Source organism: Microtus pennsylvanicus, chromosome X (assembly GCF_037038515.1).
Source record: "Microtus pennsylvanicus isolate mMicPen1 chromosome X, mMicPen1.hap1, whole genome shotgun sequence".
Taxonomy (NCBI): domain Eukaryota; kingdom Metazoa; phylum Chordata; class Mammalia; order Rodentia; family Cricetidae; genus Microtus; species Microtus pennsylvanicus.
In genome coordinates this window covers 29,519,706-29,539,194 of record NC_134601.1, presented here as the reverse complement: position 1 = coordinate 29,539,194, position 19,489 = coordinate 29,519,706, and the positions used below count along the sequence as shown (strand labels likewise).

Genomic DNA, 19,489 nt, shown 5'->3' with positions numbered 1-19,489 from the left:
GGTTTTGTTTGGATTTGAGACAGCATTTCACTGTGTCCTACCCTGGCTCAGAACTCTCGGTGATTCTCCTGCCTTGGCTGCCTCGTGAAGGGGTTGCAGGTGCGGGACACTTTGTGCTTGGCACCAGTCTGGCATTTTAATTTCCATTTCCGTGGGCCTGCCCTGCCAGGTGGCCCTGATCTCTCCTCAGAATCCCTGCGACGCTGCCTATGGCCTTAATGTCTGTAATGAATCTCTATAAAGGGGGCGATCCTATCAATGCCCCCTTGAAAAGCACTCCTGAAATCTTTAACGGGTCTCAATGACTACTTTCTGACTGACATTTGAGGTTTTGTGTAGAATTCATAGAAATGCTTTATCAGATATATGTATTTCTAACTTTTCTCCTAGCCTCAGACTTATCATCTCAATTCTCATCCATGTCTTTGGAAGAGCAGGAGATTTTAAATTGTAAGATCCCACCTTCTCTAGTTCTTCAATTACGGTTTATTCGGTGTCTTGCCTGCGAAATCTTTGCCTGGCACCCAGTGATAGGGATTTTCTTCTTGTGTTCTGTTTGGCATTTATTGGCTGATTTTTATGTTTTAACATCTGTAATCTATTTTGAATGGTCTACACTTATGGTATGATGTAGGTCCTAGTTTATATTTGATGGTTTGGACATGTACTTGCCTCAGCATTGCTTCTGAAAGGCCATCTTTCTGCATCAAATTGCCTTGTTTATTTGTGAAACATCAGTTCTCCAATAATCCAGTCATGGTATATATGCCAGTAATCCCAGTGCCTGGGAGGCTGCAGCAGGAGTATGGTCAGTTCTTCTCAGCACACACTACCTGCACTACACACAAGCTTGATGTCAGCATCGGATACAGGAAAAATGTTGACTCGATATAAGCAGTGGTCTGTAAATGTGTGGATGTGAGCGTGGACTGTTGGTTTTGGACTTTTTCTTGCCAACTTTGATTCAATAGCATGCTGGTCCAATTACTGTAGGTTCAAACAGAGGTCTCCTATCAGGCAATGCTGTTCTCTAACATTTGTCTGTTTCTAAGGCTTTTACACAAGCCATGTATTTAATCTACAATGTTTAGAGTTGTCGACTCAATTTTTAAAAAGAATAAGTGCAATTTTATTGTTAGTGCATTGAATCTGCAGCTCAGTTTTGAATCAACAGACATCTTACTAATAATGATTTGCATGAGCCGTGAACATAGTTGTCTTTCATTAAGAAAGGTTGTCTCCAATTCAGCAATGTTTGGAAATCTCTCAGCCTATCAGCACTATGGATGTATGTGTCAGGATCATTCTCAAGTATTTCCACTTTTGGATTCAACTATAACAGCTATTTTTTTTTTTTTTGGTTTTTCGAGACAGGGTTTCTCTGTGGTTTTGGAGCCTGTCCTGGAACTAGCTCTTGTAGACCAGGCTGGTCTCGAACTCACAGCGATCTGCCTGCCTCTGCCTCCCAAGTGCTGGGATTAAAGGCGTGCGCCACCACTGCCCGGCAACTGCTATTATTTTTAAAACACAATTCCTACGAATTTTTTTGTGATCAAATTATTAAATCTTCTGTAAACCTTCAGGAACCAAGTGTCAATGAAACTTACAAAGGACATTTTTTGTTGAAAGCATGAAGAAAACGTTATTTGATGTGTAATGCAGTTTGTCTCAATTTTCTTATCGGCTCTTACAGGTTATTATTGACAGTCTGAAATAAATGAGAGAAATGTCCAAGAGAGAAGTCCATGACCATCGTCACAGGAATCTCATTCAAACCACATATGTTAGTAGCTCTCACCATCCCATGTGTGGTCAGAGATGAATCTGTTGTAATGTGGTTGTACCCCTTGAGCTCTCAGTAAACATCAGGGAGCTAGGAGACTGAGAATGAGAGGTGTGTGTGTGTGTGTGTGTGTGTGTGTGTGTGTGTGTGTGTACAGGAATTCCTTGGTAGAGGCTGGTCTGCAAAGACTGGTTGATTGACTCTTAGACCTGCAGTGATATGGAGATGGTGGAAGTCACAGTCCCAGGGCCTAAATACAATTTCCTTCGTGTTCTCTTGAGCCCATGAGTAGCCACTCCTTGGGCCCCCTGTGTTGGACTTACCTAACACCTTGTCAGTAACAGATGACGTTGGACCTCAAATTTAAAATATCAGAATATGTCTCCTTAACAAAGCTTTAAGTTTCTACCAGTCAAAGGACTGTGTGTCATCACATAGTAGCTAGTCCTGTAGCTGAGGTTTCTCTGCTTTATCATAATAGTCTACTTAATATTATCACCAATGTACTTAAATAGAGTGTATAGTTTCTTCATTCTGTTATTATAGAAACTTCATGAAACTGTTTCCACATTGTAACATGCAATTTGTACTAACATAAACCTGTCTCTCTCATGTTTACTCACAGATATTTGACTCCAGAGTGAACTCTCTTCTTCCTTCGAGGTGAGAGCTGTGTGTTTACATTGATAATTGTTAGTGTGTGTTGTGTATATACTCACGCTTGTGCAGATATGTCTCTGGATATATATGTGTGAAAGTTAGTTGATCACTTACTGCTGTGATAGATTATGTGTTATAATTCTCCTGGTCCTCTTCAATGATGACCTGGTGTGTAGTATACTGCTTCCATATCTCCATAGTTCTTTACTCATGTGCTGACTTATATCAGTATGGCTCAATACCCATTTTCCCAAACTGTTTTCCTCTCTATTGCTGTTCTCTATTTCCATGCTCCATTTGTCCCAATATTGGCCAGAGGAATCCATTTAAGATGGCATCAATGTTCATCTGGTGCCTCTGGAGAATGTCTTGGGTCTAAGCATTGTACTATCTGAGCCCTGTGTGGAAAGGAAGTAATGAGGCCCACCTCAAAGAATAATTTTCAGGGCCTGAATTGAGAGAAAACAAAACCTGTGTATTTATGTGGTTGGCAGATTTCCCTTGCCTCCTTTGTGCTGCCCATGGAAGGCTGTGGCATGAAAGTAGGGGCCTGAATGCACACAGAGAGGGGGAGTTCTTGCCACGGGAATGGGAAATGCACAAGCTCACATTCCCAGTATGTGTCTGCAGTCACAGTTATCACTGTGTGTGCCCAGGGTGGTGAGATGACCTGGGAGGATGAAAAACATCATTGTGTACCTTCCATTGATGTCGTCTGCACAGACAAGGCACCATCATTCCATCCCCTGGGATTTATGTGCTTTCTCATCCTGGTTTCCTCTATTTCATGAGTTTTCTTTTCCCTTATGTTATCTTCTAGTGTAAAGCAAAGGGTTTAATCTCTGCAACCCAGAAGCAGGAGTTCATGGGGAAGAACCCAGTGTGCTGTGATGTCCACCAGACAGGAAGTGTGAACTGGACATTGGGACATTAAGGGTGAGTTAGTTCCCTATCCCCATCCTTAACCATTCAATATGATAACAGTACCTCATCTTCTGTTCATTAGCAGCTCTTTGAGGTTAAATGTGATCCCATGTGCCTAAATGCCTTGTCATCTCAGTTGGGTGGAAGGATCAAGGCACTGTGAAGTGAGTATGTTACATCAGCTATCCCAGATCTCCCTGGTCGGTGTTAGTGCTACGCAGATATCGTGACATCTCAAACTCTGGTGCCCTCTGTGAGAGTAGGTACTCACTCATGTGGTGCACAGACTTCCCTGTGGACAAACAGTAAGCAAATAAAAATTAATTAATTAATTGTGCTTACTTAGGACAAGAATACTTGTAAAATCACATATTAACCTTACAATTTAATTTACTAAAAGAAATTTTAAAAGCGATAAGAACATTTCAAAAAATTATTTTTTATTTTTGACTTTTTAATAACGTATTGTATATTTTTCCTAATGGGAAAACAGAAGCCATTTAAAGACTCAAAGTATTCTTACATGTAATTTTAAACAATGTAACTTTGAGAGCCATAAAAATCTTCACATTTCTCACTCTCCTGCCCTCCTCACACACCCTTTGTACTGACACCTAATCTCATGTCTCTCTCTAGTCCTCACTCAGGCCGTCATGCATGAGCCATCCTTATTCTATGCGAGCTTCTGTCCAAAGGATTAATAAGCTCACAACCTTTGCTTCATCCTGGCTATTTCTGAAATTCTTTTCTGCAGCCTAGATCCAGTTTACCAGGGTCAAGGTCGTCAAAGGACAGGGTGATCCTCAGGCTGCTGGTCAAGGTACTGGACTGCTCCTCCCTACCACTACAGGGAGTCCCAGAAAAACTCAGGGACCAGCATATATCTGCTTCACTGAAGTGTCTTTGTGTCTTTGCTAAAGGTGTCCCCTCACACGTGTGTGACTCTTCTGCCCCCTTCATATTCTTTTCTGTCTTATTGTCATTACCAATCAGGCACGCTGCCTTCATTTCTCTAGGTTTATAAGGAGTCTGAAAGTCAGGTGTTCATCCTCCAACATTGTTCCTTTTAAAGGTTGTTTTCAAGCTGGGGTTTTTCATACTCACTGTGAGTTTCAGGATAAGCCCATTAGTTTATGAAAAGTCTGTTAGAGTTCTGTTGGTATTGCACTGGATCTATAGGTCTGTTTGAGGAGAATAGACACCTGTATCTTCCATTGCATGAAGGGGATTGCAGAGTGAATTCTAATTGGTCTTAATAATAAAATCTGGAGTCAGATATTAAGTGGTTGGACCTGTAAGATCAGAACAGCAGAGCAGCCAGACACTAGTTCTTTCCTCGAGAAAATCCTCACCAAATGGAGAATCCTGTCTCTACAAGACCTCAGACTGAATGCCTGAATCTCCTATCTCCTCCCACCTTATATTCCTCTCTTTTCCCACCCACTTTCCTTTCATTCTCCATCTCCCTCGTGCTGGGATTAAAGGTGTGTGACACCAAAGCACTGATGAAAGATGTGAGTCTCCACTGCCTGACTCTGTTTCTTTTTTAGACTGGATCAATCTAATGTAGCCCAGCATGGCCTTGAACTCAGAGTTCTGTTTCTTAAGTGTTGGGAAAGGTGAGTGCCAACACTGCCTATACTCTATGGATAACTAGTGACTATCTGCACACACTGATCCTCAGGCAAGCTTTATTGTCAGGGAAGAAACAAAATATCACCACAGTCGAAGAATCTATACATCTTTACTCTCAGCAATGATTTGTCCCATTCAGTGTCTAGGCACTACAGAGAAGCGGGCAGAGTTTTCCTAATTATTTCATATTTCCTGATGCTATCTCCAGTGACAGGGATTTTAAATTACAGCTTACACATTTCACTGTGGTCAACTGTCTGTGGGTTGATTTTAACAGAAGCTCTCTTTTAGGTTGGAATGTCAGGTTTCTTTCTCTATGATGAAAATGTCTTTGGTAACATATATTTGCTTTTGCTTCAATTTCATTATTTTGAAGTTACAAGTGAATTATGAGAAAAGAAACAAATGTCCAACAACCAGTTTGGGGGAATTTTTCTAAGGCAGCCACAGGTCAAATATTTGCCCAAATGGAATCTTTGGAATCATAGAGATAGTCCTTCACCTCCCAGCCAGCTCCATCAGGGAGGTGTTGAGATCACAGTTGTAGAGAAAGAAGAGGTACATGTGAAGAATTAGGTATGTATGTGTAACTCCAGAAAGGTTTGTATTATGAAGAATACTTAGGTAATTATTTTCAAAATATTTAATATTATTTTTCCCAAAATAAAAAAGAAAAGGTCAGTATTCGTGTGTTTCCCCTATTGTTTTCCCATCAGTCACGCAGATTTTAGCAGTGTTGCTGTGGACTGTGTACAGAGGGGGTGTTTTATGGATGGGTCTTGCCATATGGATTATTACCATGATGCCTGCTAAGGGTTGCTCTGAAACCTACTTCCCTGTGCAGTTACTAGTATACAAGCATTGCTCGTCTTTGAGTAAAGTTCACTTTTTTTTCTTGTTTATTAATGGATTTACTCATGCGCTTGTGTCTACTCAGAAACACCTGTATTTTAAAGGAGTACTCCTTTGTGATCATTATATATTGTGATGCTTAAATTATCTCATAACGTGCCCGTGCGAGGACACACATTCAAGTGGACCTGCTCTTCCTTTATCTGCTTAGAATTCTGGATTATCTGACCACCCCCAGAAGACAGTAATCACCAAATGCTAGTTGTCAGTGACACTTTGTCTCCTCTGTCTGTCAATGTCAGGTCTCTTCTACGATAAGAACAGCAGGACTGCAGAGAGAACATGCAGAAGGTTGACAAGAAGCTGACATGAGCCCTTGTTTTCAGTCTGTGAGAGTTGTAAGTGCCAATGGTGTGTGTGTGTGTGTGTGTGTGTGTGTGTGTGTGTGTGTGTGTGTGAAGGGTTCTGTGAGATCAACAAAGAAGAGGAAGATGTCACTGCACATCTTTGACTTGACTGGATGCAGACAGACTACTCCATCCCTATATTCACTACAGTAGAGTGCATGAGCGTTCTCATCTGCCTTCCTCCCCTCTCCATGAGATTTTTACCCTTACTCTGCCTTCTAGTAGAACAGGGGAGAAAACTGTGAACTCTCCATGAAGTACCAGCTCCTGGAGAGGAACCAAGTGTGGTGTGGTCTTCTCAGCATGTTACCAGAGCAAGAGTGACAAGATCATGTGGACTCACCAGGTGAGTCATTTCCTTTTCTCTTCCCATCCGTGTGACCTGCAGCTGATCTGTGATGCCTTGTAGGAACACATCCTGTTGAGCAGGTAGCAGCAAAGAGCAGCACACTGTGGAACAATGGCAGTCATAGACTCCCTAGATGACTGAACCCTGCATGGGTCCCTTTAAATAACCAGACCTGAAATGGAAGCCATCCCCATCAGACCATTTCCCGAATGGGCCATGTATTACTGCATCACATTTGCAGGGAGTGTTTATTAAAATGGTAGATATCTGGGTCCAAAGCAGACACTGAATCAAATGCTGGGAAGTGGGGTGTGGCATAGCCACTTCTTTCTGATGGCTGTCCATGTTAAAATATATTGCTAGAGGGTTTGATATTCTGTCTTCTAGTATATGGAGTCACAGACTGCTCAATTCCATACCATGTTCTCTTTTACTGCCTTAAATATCAGTGTCTTATACGGCATATCAAATAGGCAAATCAATTCCTTCAGATATGTAATGCTTATCGAGGTATTCACATACTGGCCTCTTTTGTGAGCACCTTGTTCCTGCACTGTGCAGACTAGCACGGGTCCTTGCATATCGTGTTAGATAGGTAAACTGTCAGTAAGCAGAAGAAATCAGTAATCAGAGCAATTCAATGTATTATTGGCGCTTTAAAGATCATAAAGGGGACAGGAAATAGTTGTGATGGGGATTGTCGTACGTGATGTTACCCCTAAAGGTTTCAGAAGTTAGCACGTGATCTGAGTCCTGAATGACAAAAAGAAGAAAGTTCGTGCACAAACCAAGTTGTGGGCGTGCTTGCTTCCATGGAGAACAGTGGATCTAAGAGCAGAGAACAAGGCCAGTTGCCAGAAGCTTGAAGACAGCGTGGACACTGCTTGGGGATAGGACAGAAAGGAAAATGTTTGTCATTGTCAGCTGTGTATAACATTTGGATTATATGATCAGTGTGGAAGGTGAGTTATGGAATTGTCATGATTTGTTTCCTTTTGGTGGAAGGTGACTTGGCACTGCACAGAGAAAGGCCTGGGGAGGGCCGGATGAGGTAGTGTGTGGAGACAGTGGAGATGTTTCAGAAGACAGGGGAGAGATGGAAGTGGATTGAAAGAGGGATGAAGCCATGCTGCAGTGATCAGCGGGAGAGCTGCCCTGTGCAGCCTTGTCTGGGAGAGGGCAGATAGCACCTGTATGCTCTGTGCATTTTCCTTGTGGAGACGTTGCTCTAACAACTCTGGATTTGTCTGACCACATGGACACACAGTGCTTCCATTTACTGACATCAGTTATTCCACATGTATTGACACAGGATAGTTTGAATACCCAAACTATTTATTATCTAGGATATGGAGTCACAGACTGCTCAATTCCATAACATGTTCTCTTGTTACTGCCTTAAATATCAGTGTCTTATACAGCATATTAAATCGGCAAATCAATTCCTTCAAATATGTAATGTTTATCCAGGTATTCACATACTGGCCTCTTTTGTGGGCACCATGTTTGTACTGAGAAGATAAACAGGGGTCCTGGAGTATCGTGTTATATGGGTAAACTGTCAATAAGCAGAGGAAAGCAGTGGTAGATACACCTGAGATCATGCCGTCACTCTCTCCTCCCCACAGATGATTTTCATAGTTCTGCTCTTGGTGTTCTACATTGTTGCTCTGAGTCTTTGTGTCCCCTTCTGTGTTCTTTGGGATGGATCCTTAGAAGAAAGATCCCTGGTCCCCAGAATGCACGCTTGTGGTTTTCACTAGCATCAGATCCCTCCATAGACTTGGAGAACAGTTGCATTCTCTCCAGCAATGGAGAAGAGTGTCTCTTTGCTCTCAGACTACCCACTTAGAGAGCTGAGAGGAGGTGACTGCTATGTGAGAAAGCTGTGGTGAGCATTTCCTGAAATCAGGAGAGTTACATGCTCAGACTGGACCCTCTGCCTGTCTTTGTCTTTGAAGACGTGGTTCTTCTTCCTCTCTATGTCCTGTGGCTCTGACTGTAGTCCCACAGTGTGGGAAGGGGAAGTCACGTGTTTGGTGTCACCTCAATGTCCCCCTTAAACAAACTGCTTTCTTATAGATCATCCATACTTGGTTAATTATGGAGACATGTTAACTGCACTATCAAATGGAAGCAGAATCAGAAAAAAATCTACTCCTCAACCAGGATAACTTCCAAGACAGACACCACACGAGGTTTATACTCCCTCCCCTCTGTAAGGGAGATATAGCCAGGAGCAGGGTGGGGCCGGATAGCTACCACTATAGGAAGTATGCGCCAAATTTTCCTTGGTTTCCCAGGCAGCATTTGTTTTTCTTTGTGGACTAGACAGTTTACGGCAGTCTCTTTGAATGGTTTCCATGGTAATCCACTTGAGCAGATCAAAAGAGGGAAGAAGGAATTGTGTGAGACATGTAGATGTGGGGTTAGATTGATAATGCCTGGCACACAATAAACTACTAATTCACAGAAATAAATTGATGACATGGCTGAAGGAAGTGTGTGTGTGTGTGTGTGTGTGTGTGTGTGTTTGTGCTTGAATGTGTGTGTACCTTCACTCAATCTTGTATAATTCCCGTGTGCTCAAGGCCTTTACAGTTTCAGTATACAGTTTCAGTATCCATGAAGAGGGCCAAAAGGGGACTACTGTCTTCTGAAGAGCACATTATTTCAGACAAGTAACTTGAATGGCCTCCTGCTCTCCCCAAATGTCACACAGTAGTCTCTTGTATTAATGACTGACATCACAGAACAGATTCTAGTCTATGCACTTATGAGTATTCAGCCACCCATAATTCTCCCTCTGCAGCTTGATGGGGCAGAGGAAATCGCTTATAGGATCTTGGTAGTTTGAATGAGGATGGTCCCCATAAGCTCCTATGGTTAACGTTTCAATCCCAATGGTGGATGGTTTAGGGAAGATTAGGATGTGTGGCCCTATTGGACAAGGTTTGTCACTGGGGGTGAGTTCTGATGTCTCAAAGCCATCTGCCTCGTTCCTGTGATCCGGATGTAAACTCTCAGTTTCTGCTTCAGTGCCTTGCCAGGCTGCCTGCTGCCATGCTGCCCACAGTGATGGTACTGGACTAACCCTCTGACACTGACAGCAAGCTCCCCATTTAATGCTTTGTACTGTAAATACCCTCAGCACAGCGCCTCTTCTCAGCAATAGAACAGTAGCTAAGACAATGTCTTGTGGCTGTCAAGGGACTTGGGGTTACTCCCTCTTTTCTTCTGCGTTCTCTCTTCTTGCAGGGCTCAGGGGATAATTTCTCTTTCAGTATCAAGTTAGTGGCTCCAAAATGAGTGTGAGGTAAAGGAAATACTTTGGAGATCTTCCTGCAACAGAGAAGGGACCCCAAGCTTGGTCTAAATCGTAAGGGTGAATACATATTACATCTAAACCAAATGCAGAGCATATTCATAGAAAAGTACATGACAACCATACCACAAACACCATGGAAGCGTACTTGGCAACCACACCACAAACACCAGGTTGCTCTTGGAAGTCCCCAGCAGGCATGGTGCAACACAATGGCAGTGACTGACCAGGATACAACTTGCCTGGCAGGCAGCGATCTGGGGGCTGTACCACAACCTCCTGGAGAGGAGAGGGAAAGTCTAGGAAATCCATCCATCCCAGTGTCAGGGGATTCAAGGTGACCACCACATTCATATTCTCTACAGAGCACCACTCTGTATCCCGTGTGCACTGCCCACTTTACACTCAGGGAGGATGAAGTGAGTTGTGGAGCACTACAGTTGCTGCAATCCATAAATGGAACTGCTCTATATGTGTGCCAGCTTTCCAAACACACTGAAAACGCATTGCTGTTCCATAAAACATCAGCCCTTTAAAGAAAATAAATGTAGGCATGTAGTTTGAATGCCACCTCCTGGCCATAGTGGGAACTACATAAGTGAGAGTCTTGGGCCCAGTGGAGTCTATGTTTGGGTGGGAGGGAACATTGGGTGTGACCTGGACTTGAAAGGACCTTACCTCTGGAAATAAAGCAGTGTTTTTTTTCACTTCAGTATATTTTCCTGGCACATAAACCTTGACATCTTAGGTATATCAAATGTAAACCCGAGACTGAAGACTAATCCCAGTCTAAGGCTAACATAAAGCAGCCTCATTAGATAGAGATGGTGGAGCTCTGTGTGCAAATACCCACACACACATACGCACACACACACACACATGCACACACGCACACACACACACACACACACATGCACATAGGCATGCACAGAGCATGAGAGTAGATTCCATTTATCCTTCTACTTCATTGCCCAGAAACGGAACACAATGACTACTTCTAAAGTACAGAAGGTATAAACATCCTTTATCCAGTGTGTGGTTGTGTGCCCGTGTGCATATGTGTGTGTCTGTGTGTGTCTCTGCAATTGTATGCACACATGCATGTGGCCAGGGGACAGAAGGCAGCCTCCGGTGTTGTACTTCAGGCGCAATCCCCCTGAAGTTTTACTTAGACAGGGTTTCTCACTGGCCTGGAACACGCAAGGCAGGCTGGGTTGGCTGGTCAGTACACTGCAGGGATGTGCTCGCCTCCACCTTCACACACAAGCATCTCCCGACACACCTGCTACTTTTCCTGCTGTAGTTTAACTTCATTTTCTTGATGATGCACTCTGGGAATGACACTCAGGGCCTCATGCTCACAAGGCCAGGACTTTACTGATTTAGCTGTCTCCCCAGCCCCACTTTTACTACCCGAGCACAAGTATTTTCTCAGTTTACACTTTAAAGTACTTTGCTTCCTGGATACGAAATTTGAAACACCACAGGAAAGCACATGTAGTACCATAAGGAAATCTGTGTCTGTCGCTGGGCTGATTCCTACCCCTAAGGCACAGGGCTGTCTGCAGGGAACTCTCCTGAGAGTGAGCTATCTGAGTAGAGTCCCAGCTGCCATTTTCTGTGCGCCTTGCTGTATGTGGTGGTGAAGAAGTCACTTCCCCATTTAGGCGATGGTAATCTTTAATGTGTCTGGCAGGCGCGCACAGGGCTCTGCCTCGCATCCGGTGGAAAGAGGATGGCTTCCCATGACAGAACTTTCCCACAGTGAATGGAATAATAATAGTCCTGCTAACTACTTTATGTGTTTAGTGCAGAGTTTCAGAGCAGCCCAGGCCATCCTGGGACTCTTGCCCTTCCTCCCTCAGCCTTCAGAGTGCTGCTGGTCTTCCAAGCTTAGCACACTGCCCCAGCTCAAGTATTCATTTTAATGTAAACACATTCTTAATGCTACTGTTTTCTTCTCAGCCCAGTAACATTTTCATTCCATTTCTACATGTATATTGTTGCATTCCCAAGAAATAAGTAATTTTATCATTGAATTACTTGCAAAAAATTAATTTATAAATATCCACATCTCTTGAAAAACCATGGACTCTAAGATTGCTATTTTAAGAAATTTAGCATTTCCGAGATATTTCGGGTGTTTGTATGGTTTTCATTTTTAGTTAGGGCCTCTCTATGCTATTCAGGCTGTTCTGAAACTTTTTAGCACTAATGATTGTGTAACCCCAGTGTTCAAATAGCTGGAAGTGCACGCATTTGCCACCTAACGCTGATGAAAGCTGTTCTCATTTACTGCCTGGCATTTGATCATTTTTCTTCAATGTTTCACAACAATTATTTTAATTTGTACATAATTTGAAAATGTACATAACTTAATAATAATTACGTTGTGTATATTCCTATGTGTATGTACACATGAATTCCGGTGCCTACAAAGGTCAGGAGAGGTCATACCTTCCTGGAGCTGAGGTATGATCCTTCAAGGATGTTGGAAATGGATGCTGGAAACTACCTTGGATCCTCGGCAACAATAGAATGCACTCTGAACCACTGAGTCATCTCCCCTGCCATACTGTAGACTGTTAGAGTCCGTTAGTCTTTATAATGTTCATATTTTAAATTCCACTGTGTTTTCCCCTGGGTCCATGACCTGGAGTTGATGCTTCTTTTTTTTCTTGTTTAGATTTTAGTTATACTTTTAATTATGTCTGTCTGTCTGTCTGTGGTATGCACATGATTGGCAGAGGCATTGACTCCTGATGGAGCTGGAGTTAAAGGCAGTTGTGAGCTATCTGCCATGGGGGCTGGGAGCCATACTCACATAAACAGTAATGACTCTCACATCTCTTTCCTCCTCCCTCTACGTCTTGAGTGCTGGTATTACAGGTTAGGGTGAACATGCCCAGAGGGTCAAAGAACACAGAACAATTTACGTTCTGGACAATCATTCTACCACGTGAGCTATGTCGCCCATCCCCATACTGTGGCTTTTTAAATTCACCAATGGCTTCTTTTCATGGTATAGCATTCTCATTGAACAGCTACCAGAGAAATCAAGAATATAGCTGGGAATGTCCTGCACTGCCAGGGGAGCCATAGCAGTGTCTAGGGACCACTTGTAAAAATCCCCAAATGTGCTCCCACCACATTTGTGAAGAGCTTCGAACAGGGCCGTCAGATGCTGGGCAGATCTAAGTGCTGTAGCATCCTCGAGTCCAGCCTCTGGCAAGGACATCCTGTTCCCGAGAGCAAGTCCCCTGCCAGCAAACCTACCTAACATGCCCAGCTTCCTCAAAGGTCAGCAACAAGGGACGAGAGGCTGTTGTTGTACTGTCTGTGGATGTGTGTGCACAGCCCATGACCCAGACCCTGCAGAAGAATCACAAAACAGGAAAAAGGTTGGTCAAAGAATCAGACACATCCTTAAGATGAGCTTGAAGATATAAAAAAAAAAGAACTAATTTGGAAATATAGCCTAGTGTGTGGAAATAGAAATGACAGGGAAAGAAGAACAGGGTTCCCCTTGCACAGAGATGTGAGTGTGTGTGTCCTGATGTGGGGTGTGCCTCCTTAGGAGTATGGGGACAATGATGAAGGGATCCCAGACATATTTGAGAAGCCGGATTCTGTGTTTGGATGTCTGTCCAGCAGTGGTTCTCAGCCTTCCTAATGCTGTAACTTGTCTCTTAATACAATTCCTCATGTTGTGGTGATCCCAACTAGAAAATTATTTCTGTTGTTACATCATCGCTGTAATATTGTTACAGTTCAGAATCATGATGGAAATAGTTTGGGGGATAGACATTTGCTAAAGGGGTCAAGTCACAGGTTGAGAACCACTTTCCTAGAGTCAGAGAGATGTGGGACCTTCCTAACCCCAGCAACTTTGGTTCCCTGAGCCAGGATGTCCTGGACCCATTTTCCAAACACAGGCTGGGCATTTCTGTGAGGAGAAAACAGAGTGAGACCCTGTGCCCTGCTTTCCACTGTGTGAATTGAGAGCATCACACTGCTCATGTGCTAATTTGGGGGTCTTTAGTGATAATATCTGCTTTAAATACCAGTCACAAGTTCCTGCATATGTGACAGACTAATTTTGATATATGCGATTGGAATTACAGGCTGGCCTTGAACTCAGACATCCAACTGCCTCTGTCTTGTGAATGTTTGCTCCATGCCCAGCTGTCAAAAATACGCATTTCTAAAGGCAGTCTTCTTCTGGAGAAAGAATAGGGACAAGCAGTTGCTGCAGAATTTAGAGACTGATTTCACTTCGACTCTGCCTAAAACCTACTCACTTCCTTCATCTGTAAATCTGCCAACAGCAGTACATGCTGCAGAACAGCCATTTTCAAAACTACAGTGAATTTTGGGTTCACTTTTTATGAGACAAATGTTAGATTCTTATTCTTTTGGAAATTATGCTACAGTTAATTGAACTTAGGAAGTTTACATCTGAAAATTATTCATCAGCAACTCGTTATCAAATTGATAAGTTTTACAATAACTAGTTTGGGTATTCAAACTATCCTGTGTGAATACACGTGGAATAACTGATGTCAGTAAATGGAAGCACTGTGTCTCCATGTGGTCAGAGATGTTAGAGCAACGTCTCCACAAGGAAAATGCACAGCGCATACAGGTGCTATCTGCCCTCTCCCAGACAAGGCTGCACAGGGCGGCTCTCCCGCTGATCACTGCAGCATGGCTTCATCCCTCTTTCAATCCACTTCCATCCCTCCCCTGTCTTCTGAACCATCTCCACTCTCTCCACACACTCCTTCATCTCGCCCTCCTCAGGCCTTTCTCTGTGCAGTGCCAAGTCACCTTCTACCAAAAGGAATTAAATCATGACAATTCCATAACTCACCTTCCACACTGATCATATAATCCAAATGTTATACACAGCTGACAATGGCACACATATTCCTTTCTAAACTATCCCAAGCAATGTGCACATTGTCTTCAAGGCTCTGGCCACTGGCCTGTCCTCTGCAATTAGATCCACTGTTCTCCATGGAAGCAAGCACGCCCACAACTTGGTTTGTGCACGGCCTTGCTTCTATTTGTCATTCAGGACTCAGATCACGTGCGAACTTGTGAAACCTTTAGGGGTAACATCACATACAACAATCCCCATCACAACTATTTCCTGTCCCCTTTATGATCTTTAAAGCGCCAATAATACACAGAATTGCTGTGATTACTCATTTCTCCTGCTTACTGACAGTTTACCTATATAACACTATATATAAGGACCCCTGCTAGTCTTCACAGTGCAGAAATAAGGTGCTCACAAAAGAGTCTAGTATGTGAATATCTGGATAAACGTACACGAAGGAATTGATTTGTCTATTTGATATGCCATGTAACAGACTGGTATTTAAGGCAGTAACAAGAGAACATGGTATGGACTTAAGCAGTCTGTGACTCCATATCCTGGAAGACAGAATATCAAACCCACTAGCAATACGTTTTAACATGGACAGCCATCAGAAAGAAGTGGCTATGCCACACCCACTTCCTAGGGATGGAATCAGTGTCTGTTTTGGACCCAGATATCTACCATTTTAATAAGCACTCCCTGCGTTTGTGATGCAGTAATGCATGGCCCATTTGGGAAATGGTCTGATAGGGATGGCTTCCATTTCAGTTCTGGTTATTTAAAGGGACCCCTACAGGTTTCAGTCATCTGGGGAGTCTATGAATGCAATTGTTCCACAGTTTGCTGCTCTTTCCTGCTACCTGCTCAACAGGATGTGTTCCTACAAGGCATCACTGATCAGCTGCTGGTCACACGGATGGGAAGAGAAAAGGAAATGTCTCACCTGGTGAGTCCTACATGATCTTGTCACTCTTGCTAGGTAACATGCTGACAAGACCACACCACACTTGGCTCTTCTACAGGAGCTGGTTCTCCATGGAGAGTTCACAGTTTTCTCCCTTGTTCTACTAGAAGGCAGAGTAAAGAGAGAGAAATCTCATGGAGAGGGGAGGAAGGCAGATGAGAACGCTCATGCACTCTACTGTACTGAATATAGGGATGGAGTAGTCTGTCTGCATCCAGTCAAGTCAAAGATGTGCAGTGACATCTTCCTCTTGTTTGTTCATCTCACGGACCCTTCCTATACACACCCATGTACACATCACACACACACACACACACACACACACACACACACACACACACACACACACACCATTGGCTCTTACGACTCTCACATACTGAAAACAAGGGCTCATGTGAGTTTCTTGTCAACCTTCTGCGTGTTCTCTCTGCCTTCCGTTGTTCTTATCATAGAGGAGACCTGACATTGACAGACAGAGGAGACAAAGTGTCACTGACAACTAGCATTTGGTGATTACTGTCTTCTGGGGGTGGTCAGATAATCCAGAATTCTAAGCAGATAACACATGAAGAGCAGGTCCACTTGAATGTGTGTCCTCGCACGGGCATGTTATGGGATAATTTAAGCATCACAATATATAATGATCACAAACGAGTACTCCTTTAAAAATGGGTGTTTCTGAGTGGACACAAACGCATGAGTAAATACATTAAAAAGCAAACCGATAAAAGTGAACCTTTACTCAAAGACAAACAATGCTTGTAGACTAGTAACTGCACAGGGAAGTAGGTATCAGAGCAACCATTAGCAGGCATCATGGTAATAATCCATATGGCAAGAACCATCCATAAATACCCCCTCTGTACACAGTCCATAGCAGACACTGCTAAAATCTGCATTTCTGATGGGAAAACAAGAGGGGAAACACACGAGTACTGACCTTGATCCTTTTCTGTTGGGAAAAATAATATTAGATATTTTGAAAATAATTACCTAAGTATTCTTCATAAAACAAACCTTTCTGGAGTTACACATACATACCTAATTCTTCACATGTATCCCCTCTTTCTCTACAACCGTGATCTCAACACCTCCCTGATGGAGCTGGCTGGGAGATGAAGGACTATCTCTATGATCCAAAGATTCCATTTGGGCAAACATTTGACCTGTGGCTGCCTTAGAAAAATTCCCCCAAACTGGGTGTTGGTCATTTGTTTCTTTTCTCATAATTCACTTGTAACTTCAAAATAATGAAATTGAAACAAAAGCAAATATATGTTACCAAAGACATTTTCATCATAGAGAAAGAAACCTGACATTCCAACCTAAAAGAGAGCTTCTGTTAAAATTAACCCACAGACAGTTGACCACAGTGAAATGTGTAAGCTGTAATTTAAAATGCCTGTCACTGGAGATAGCATTAGGAAATATGAAATAATTAGGAAAACTCTGCCCACTTCTCTGTAGTGCCTAGACACTGAATGGGACAAATCATTGCTGAGAGTAAAGATGTATAGATTCGTCGACTGTGGTGATATTTTGTTTCTCCCTGACAATAAAGCTTGCCTGAGGATCAGTGTGTGCAGATAGTCACTAGTTAGCCAGAGAGTATAGGCAGTGTTGGCACTCACCTTTCCCAACACTTAAGAAACAGAACTCTGAGTTCAAGGCCATGCTGGGCTACATTAGATTGATCCAGTCTAAAAGAAAAACAGAGTCAGGCAGTGGTGACTCACACTTTTCTGTTTTTCCTTTTTTTAAATTTATTTATTTATTAAAGATTTCTGTCTCTTCCCTGCCGTTGAAGAGAGGAATATAAGGTAGGGCGAGGCAGGAGATCCAGGCATTCAGTCTGAGGTCTTGTAGAGACAGGATTCTCCATTTGGTCTGAGGATTTTGTCGAGGAAAGAACTAGTGGCTGGCTGCTCTGCTGTTCTGATCTTATAGCTCCAACCACTTAATATCTGACTCCAGATTTTATTATTAAGACCAATTAGAATTCACTCTGCAATCCCCTTCATGCAATGGAAGATACAGGTGTCTGTTCTCCTCATACAGTCCTATAGATCCAGTGCAATACCAACAGAACTCTAACAGACTTTTCATAAACTAATGGGCTTGTCCTGAAACTCACAGTGAGTATGAAAAACCCCAGCTTGAAAACACCTTCAAAAGGAACAAACTTGGAGGATGAACACATGACTTCCAGACTCCTTATAAACCTAGAGAAATGAAGACAGCGTGCCTGATTGGTAATGACAATAAGACAGAAAAGAATATGAAGGGGACAGAAGAGTCACACACGTGTGAGGGGACACCTTTAGCAAAGACTCAAAGACACTTCAGTGAAGCAGGCATATGCTCTTCACTGAGGTTTTTCTGGGACTCTTGGTGGTGGTAGGGAGGTACAGCTCAGCACAGTGACCAGCAGCCTGAGGATTACCCTGTCCCTTTGATGACCTTGACCCTGGTAAAGATGAATCTACGATGCAGTAAAGAATTTCAGAAAAAGCCAGGATGAAGCAAAGGTTGTGAGCTTATTAATCCTGTGGACAGAAGCTCACACAGAATAAGGATGGCTCCTGCATGACGGCCTGAGAGTGGACTAGAGAGAGACATGAGATTAGGTGACATTGCAAAGGGTGTGTGAGGTGGGCAGGGAGGGAGGTACAGTGGGAGAGGGAGAAATGGGAGGATTTTTATGGCTCTAAAGTTACAATGCTGAAAGAATGTAATTCAGGAAATTTCAAGATTAAATTACAGGGCTGGAGAGATGGCTCAGTGGTTGAGAGCACTGCCTGCTCTTCCAGAGGTCCTGAGTTCAATTCCCAGCAACCACATGGTGGCTCACGGCCATCTGCAATGAGATCTGGTGCCCTATTCTGGCCTGAAGGCATACCTTCAGACAGAATACTGTATACATAATAAATAAATAAATAAAATCTTTAAAAAAAAAAGATCACGTTTCTTCTATGTGGTCTTTGTGGATCTAGACAGTTATCAAACTTTTTAAAAAAAAAAGATTAAATTACATTAAAGCCTATATTCAGGTTTTAAAATTAACTATAAGAACATATTTACTCTTTAAATGGGTTCTATTTTTCCATTATGAAAAAATATTCAATAGGTTATTAAAAAGTAAAAAATGAAAATAAAAAGCAATGCCTTTAGCTGTGCTTATTCCTTTTAAAATTTCTTTCAGTAAATTAAATTGTAAGGTGATTATGTGAGTTAGGAGAGAGAATAGAGTGCTATCATCATTCATCTCAAGGCTACAAGTATTCTGCCCCTAAGTAAACATAATTACGTTTTTTATTTTCTGCTTTTGAATGCTTTTCCACAGAGAAGTCTGTGCACCACATGAGTACCTAATGCCCACAGAGGGTACCAGACTTTATGAGATCTCTCGGAACTGGAGTTACAGACAGTTGTGAACCATCGGGTAGGTGTTGGGTATCAACCCTGAAGCCTCTGGAAGACATCCAGTGATATTAAAGAATGAACCCTATCTTTAGACTCTAGTTAATTTGTTGTTATTTTTAAACATTATTTGGGATGTCTTTAGGAATAGTTGCATCATATCTGCAGGTCATTTTGGCTCTATCAGTTGGGTTGAGGTTTCCTGAATGTCAGAAAAATGTAAAAATGATCACAGGGTGAGGGGCTGTGTATTCCCTCTCATATCCCCTTCAATGCCCTGTC

General features: G+C 42.7%; 3 long non-coding RNA genes across 3 annotated transcripts in view; 2 read left to right on the top strand and 1 right to left on the bottom strand.

Annotated features, from left to right (window-relative positions):
* The window catches only part of LOC142840235 (uncharacterized), an 88,881-nt gene that overhangs the window by 40,935 nt on the left and 28,457 nt on the right, over positions 1–19,489 (top strand). The window lies entirely within an intron of this gene.
* Positions 1,696–19,308, top strand: LOC142840226 (uncharacterized). The gene is made up of 4 exons (XR_012908918.1): positions 1,696–1,783; positions 2,409–2,446; positions 3,264–3,379; positions 19,131–19,308. It is a non-coding gene; the product is annotated as an uncharacterized LOC142840226 (long non-coding RNA).
* The window catches only part of LOC142840225 (uncharacterized), a 56,449-nt gene continuing 50,177 nt past the window's right edge, over positions 13,218–19,489 (bottom strand). The window contains exon 5 of the long non-coding RNA XR_012908917.1: positions 13,218–13,307. This is a non-coding gene — a long non-coding RNA (uncharacterized LOC142840225). The remainder of the gene's footprint in view (positions 13,308–19,489) is intronic.